The sequence below is a fragment of the Castor canadensis genome, chromosome 6 (genome assembly GCF_047511655.1).
Source record: "Castor canadensis chromosome 6, mCasCan1.hap1v2, whole genome shotgun sequence".
Classification (NCBI taxonomy): Eukaryota; Metazoa; Chordata; class Mammalia; order Rodentia; family Castoridae; genus Castor; species Castor canadensis.
Window position 1 is genome coordinate 130,161,479 of NC_133391.1, and position 6,587 is coordinate 130,168,065.

General features: G+C 32.2%; 1 non-coding gene across 1 annotated transcript; it reads right to left on the minus strand.

The window, feature by feature from the left end:
• Window positions 1–5,601: 5,601 nt before the first annotated feature.
• Window positions 5,602–5,732, minus strand: LOC141424522 (small nucleolar RNA SNORA51). Its single transcript, XR_012449433.1, has one exon. It is a non-coding gene; the product is annotated as a small nucleolar RNA SNORA51 (small nucleolar RNA).
• Between the last annotated feature and the right edge of the window lie 855 nt (window positions 5,733–6,587).

Below are 6,587 nucleotides of genomic sequence, written 5' to 3' on the forward strand. Positions count from 1 at the left end.
ACCCAAAAAAGAAGCCCTTTCAGGCCCTGAAAACTATTGCTATGATATCATATTTATGACATTGATTAAAAAAATTATCTCCCCAGTAGATTGTAAACTCTTGGAGGAAAGGTGTATTGGTTTTTTTGTGTCCCTATGCTTGACACAAACATGGGCTCTGAAGATGTTGACATGAATTAGATGGGATATATTGGCTAGTTGTATGAGGGCTAACCCAAGGGATTAATGCAAAATATTGTTAATGAATAAATTTATTAAGAAAAAATATAAGTTTAGTCCAATAGAAAATCTAGAAGACTAGGAGAAAAACAATGAAGCACTTATTTTGGAATGATCAGTTTCAAATATTTTGATATTTGATCCTGACTATTTCATTGTCCTTAATATCATGAGTGTGCCATTTTGATTCTGAAAATTATTGTGGTTGGAGCCAGAGCTACTGCTGTCTCAAGTTCAGTTACTGATATAAAAGAATAGAAAGGTAAAAATGATTTAAAAAAAACAGAAAGAAAATTTACTAAGATAGTAGAAAAAAAAACTATCAACATTACCTTGCAGTCTGTTTTACTGCAATGGCAAAGCAACTAAAAAATTACATCTTTATAATAGTAATTCATAGTGCATTTGAAGGAAAACTCACTTTGAGATTATTTTCAAAATTAAAATGTGACAATTTTTGTGAGACAAAATCCCAAAGAAGAATATTTCTGTCAGCTTAAGTAGCCAATTTGGCTTTTCTATCCCTTTATTTCCTACTTTCTAGACTTCTTTCTACCCATTGTTTCATTTAAATTCTAAGAAAAGATAGGTCACAAAAAGAACCCTACCATCCAAAATAATTTACAATTTCCACAGCTAGAGCACTTTCTGATCTCAGCAGCAAGCAAATATCTGTAGCTGGACCATTAAGGGAGATGAATGATTGCTTAATATATTTTAATGGATTGATGGTTGGCAACCTCATACACGAGCTTTATAAACAGGAGCACTGGAAAACCTAGAAAATAGCTGCTCTGGGCCATGGCAAAATAAAGTTGTTGCTGAATACTTTTGATCTGCAGTCTTTTGATACAGCTTGGACAGTTACTGCAGTAACAGGTTACATCACCTGAAGTTTAGAAGATCATTTGAAGATGTCAGAGGAAATGAGTAATTCTTACCTGGAGAAGTAAGGCAGGAGCTGACGCCTCTTTGACATCATTCATTTTTCCTCTCTTTTATAAAGAAAAGTATAGGTGTTTATGGCATTTTTTGTTAATGAGTATGCTTGACAACCCATGACAATCATATTTTGTGTATTCCTATGATCTCTTTTAGGTACACATTAAGTTCAAATTTGGACATTTCTTATATTTAAAACAAAAAGAAATTGGAAACACCAGTTGTTGAGGAGTTCATAATGATTTACATTTTAAACAGTAGTTTGATTCCATGTGTATATATATATATGTATATAATAATTTAATGTGTCAGATAGCATTTTAAGAGGTGGAAATAATTATACAAACATTCTCTCACTAGAAAGATAAGATGAATTAATGTAATTTTTATAAAATTATAATAAATTATTTTTAGTAAAATGTAAGATAAGCTAACAATATAATGTTTAAAATGCTATCATGACAGTCTTAAATAATAGTTACTTAAAGTGATATATATTTAGATGTATATGTACACATTCACATATATATACATACTCACACATACAAATTTATAACTTACACGTATAAAAGAAAATTTGTTCTAAAAGTTGATTGTTTTTATTTTTGTGAACACATTTTCTTTAATTCATAGGTTCAAAATCAATGATACATAGATTTTTTTAATCACACAGTTTTATATATAATTCTATTTCAGGTTATTTAGTTTTGAAATCTATTACTAGTAAGTAGATCTAAAAAAGAAAACAGAAATTGAGCTTTGTGAAAAAAAGTTGGAATTGAGAGTACAGGATACTCTATACAATTATTTCATTAGCACCTAGAAAAAATCAACCAAACAAAAATCAGTAACTATAGTCATGCTGTACTTTGTTTCAGGAAGACAAATTGGAAAATGTATATATTTATAATAAAAAATTAAGTCCCATCTTGTCCCATTACATCAGCTTTGCTCCTGTGGACAAGTGAGAATACCTATTGAAAAATCTCCTTCCATATTTTGATTTAAGGCAACTATTGAAGACAGAGGAGAAAAATATTGCTCTGGGTTTAAGATTTCAAAAGTTATTAGCATTAGGATGACATACAAATAACTATTATTGTGTTTTTCTGGAGAAAGGCCATTGTCTTCTGCTTCCTGTTGTGAACAACCCCATGTCTAAGACACAGTTAGGTTTACCTTTTATGTGCTGTCATAGTAAATTGTACATGTGCAATATGACTTCTTAGTCTGTGTTGTAATTCCCTAAACTGTCTTAACTTTTTAGCTTTTTGTCTTGGGACAATTCAATGGTTGACTAATTGTATTCTTCATGAGTTCTAACGTACATTTTTTATCTCACTGTTACATATTATATTAAATGATAGTTCTGTTGACTGTGATTTAAGATTTATTCAATGTATAACTGTATCAAAACACCACTTGCCATTACATTGTTTGTATGTTTTATGTTATTATGTATTATTAAAATAATGAAAATACTGATCTCTCTTCAAGATCTTTCATTTTGTTTTGCCTTTTCCCATCTGCTATGAAATCATCAGTAAATTTTTCATTGTATTAAAAAATATAAATAAGTACACAATTTAAAAAATCAGTGATGTCCTATAATTATTGTTAACCTTAGCAGAACCAGGATCATCATTAAAATAAAAACGTCATTTATGCAGAGCAGTGTTGTATGATTGTAGTGAAGTATCTGTTCATCATTGGAGGGATATCTCAAGTCTCTGCTTTTTGTCTCTTCTTTGTTTTGCAAAGCAATCATCAAAATCCTTTAGTGTGACCCCCGTACCAGCTTTACCATTGTGACATGAGTGCTTATGAAAAATAGAGAATCTCAGGCACCATTCCAGACATTCTGAATTAGAATCCATGTTGTCAAAGAGATCCAAACTATACATGTCCGTTAATGTTTGAAAAGCATTGTTTTCTGGGAAAAGGAAGAAATTGTTTCTTCCTTTTTTGGGGTAGGAAGGTACTTGCAGTTAGGTGTATTTCCTTGTGTGTATATTAATTTGAACTTCTAGTGAGATAAAATAATCTTTGAGAGAGTAGTGTTATGTTTCTGTCCATATTGTTCTAATTAGCATTTATAATTTTTGAGGCATGTAGTTGAAGATTAAGTACATAATTAAGTTGAATAAAATTAAAGAGCCAAATAGATCATTTGAGCTATTTTTCTCTAAAAGTATTAATCTTAGAATACCATTTAAATTTAGCAATTTTCTGCTTCTGAGACTGAACCCTTTCTCTGTTTTTAAATAAGATATTCTCTAATTTTTCACAGACCATGTGGGAATAATGAGATCTTTACTTTTAGAACTTGGCAAAGATAAAAAAAATCCATTTATCGGTATAAAAATGAAACACAATAGGGAAGAGGATACCTAAATGACTATCAGGATTTAACTTAGGTTTCAAACAAATGAACAAATCGATATTCCATGACAGATTAGTCATATAGGTATTGAGCAGAATTTGAATTCACAACTTTACCCACCACTTAATAGTATCTTCATCTAATAGTATTATTAGTTAATAATAGCTAGTACCTAAAGGTATTTAAATTGATGGCTAAATTTTCATCTATCTTGTGAATTACTTATGTTTCAATAAAATGAGTATGCAAGAATTGGGGTGAAAGAGACTTAAAATGTACAACTGAAATGAAGACCGATACTCTGAGTTTGTTTTTAATCCTCTACTTCCATTTCTGGCTTTAATGAAACCTCAAAGGTGTTGATTTATATCTTCCAGATGTAATTACCACATGTATACAAAGTATCAAACATGAAGTCTAAAGTAGGGGGTGATTTGGGATTAGGTTGAAAACATCATTTTAGTTGATTTTTATTCTCACCTCCTTAGAAACTGGTTAAATCTCTGCTTTGTAATTATCTACTACTCATGATTTAGAATGTGATCTATTTCCAGGAAAATGTAAATTAACATGTATTTCAGCATTTTCAAAAGAATAAGATTTTTGGAATATGCAAGTATCCTTAAAAACTCTGAGAGGGTATAGAGTAATCAGAGCATTTCTTTTTATTTATACTATTTGTTCATCTGGACTTTTTCCCTCACCTCACTCTTTTTATTGTATTTTTTAAAATTTTATTTGTTTCTTATGTCAATCCTTTACCTTTACTGGACTTCTACTTTTTTTTCCTTGACAATTTGATGCTTGTTGCCTATTCTGAGAGGGTGGGATATCTACTATCTTAGTTCTTTCTTCATAAAGTGCCTCCATGAAGCATAGTTCTTCCCCAGGTTTAAACTCTGTTAACATTTTCAAGAAAGAAACACAAAGAGGCATTTAGAAAGGCCAAATTAGTAAAGGTAGAGAGCATTTTAAAGATAAAATTGTCTAGAAGTTGTTAATGGGTGACCCTGAGGCCAATACATTATTTTGTTTAATAGCTTTGTTGAAATATAATTTACCCATCACTCAAAATTCACTCTACTCTTGTTCGTTAGCTTTCTGTCATCATGATTAAATGCCAGAGCAAAAGAACTTAAAAGAAGGAGTTTTTTGTTTTGGCTCACAGTTTCAGAGGTTTCAGCACATTGTCCTTGGCTTTTTCAGTTCTGGGTCCATGGTGAGGTAGGAGGTTGTTTATTTTATGGTGAACAGGAAGCTGAGAGTAAGAGAAAAGGACTGGAAACCAGGGATAATCTTCAAAGTCATGACTCTAGTGACCTACTTTTTCCAGATAGGCCCCACCTACTAAAGTTTCCACTAATTCCCATAATAGTGCACCAGTTGGGGACCAAGGGTCCAATACATGACCATATGGGGAGCATTTCCTAGTCAAACTATACCAATCTACATTGTTGTTAATGGATTTGGTTTCAGCACTCATAAAATCTAAAATTTTGCCTTATTTTCAAAAGGTAAAATATTTAGGAACACAAGGTCTAACTTTGCATATGCCCCAAATTATTTGGAATTGTACAGCATAATACTGTTTTAGGTGGGATATGATTTTTTCATTTTGACATAGTTTCCTCCATACTTGTCTCATTTGTTTGTGTGACTCACAATATCTGAGACTGGTTAATTTGTGAACAGCAGAAACTTATTTCTTATAGTTCTGAAGTTCAAGAACAAGGTGTTGACAGGTTGTGTCTGGTATGGGCCTGATCTTGCTTTCAAGATGGCACCTTGTATGTTGTGTCTTTTGGAGGGACAAACACTGTGTCCTCATGTGGCAGCAGGGATGGTAAAGGCAAAAAGAGATGAATACTTTTTGAAGCTGCTTTTATAAGTGCTTTCATCCATTCATGAGGGCAGAAAACTCATGACTGCATCACTTTTCAAAAGGCCTTACTGCTTAATATTATCACCTTAGGGTTTAAGTTCTAACATATGGATTTTGGAAGAGTAGATGCATTCAAGTCATAGCAATACATTATGGTCTTTTTTTTTTCCCTACCCCATGTCTCCCCATTCATGATACAGACCAAGCATAGGGCCTGGGCTGAGGTGTACATGGGGTAGGTTATTTTGCCTCCTCCTTCTATACAGTCAGTGTAAGAATGCAGCCTGTGGTAAGCTACCACAGGCTTATACTTGGGTCTTCTTCATTTGTTAAGTAATTATCAAGATCCTGTAGGCATTGTATCTTAGCATGGAAATTGAAGACTGCAGAAATGTGTTGTTGAATATGTTAGCCATAGCTATATGTAGCTATTTAAAATTTTATTAAAGCTAAATAAAGCCTAAATAAGTTAAAATTTTATTTTCTCAGTCACTTTGGACACATTTCAAGTATTCATGAGCCATGTGTGGCTAGTGGCTGCCATATGGACCGTACAGATATGGAGCTTTTCCATCCTCATGAGAGATTTTTATTGATAATGCTACTATTGAATAGTAATATTTTCTTTTGAGACTTTTGAGTCATGTTTCAACAAAATTAAAATTGCCACATGCTAACTGTATACAAATTAACTCATGTATATTTTATGGTCTCCTATAAATTACAACAGAAAGTAGTTGCCACCAGTCAGGCAACATCCATTCCCTGCAGTTAAATTGAAAAGTAAACGAATGTGAACTAAACGAATTGGTTGTGGAATTAAAAATTGGTTTTCTTTTAGCTGATATTTCAAACTTTCCTCTACCTTAAGTATAATTGTTTGAAATGATTAGGTAGCATTAATGTCAAGTGATTCTCTTATTTCATAAAGTAATTAGGGCAGAGGCAAGTGTTGATTACTTTCATGAAATTCTCCTGGAGGCTTAAATAATATCTAAGCTGCAAGACAATGCAAGCTCAGTGTCTATCAAAATAGTGAATCTCTTCCAGCAGTTTACGAAAACAAAAGACCTGTATAGCAGGTAGACACATGGATCTTGTTCTGATTTTCAAACCACAAGTGCCCTTTAAAGGAGAAAATATTGGTTTGGTGCTAAAGTT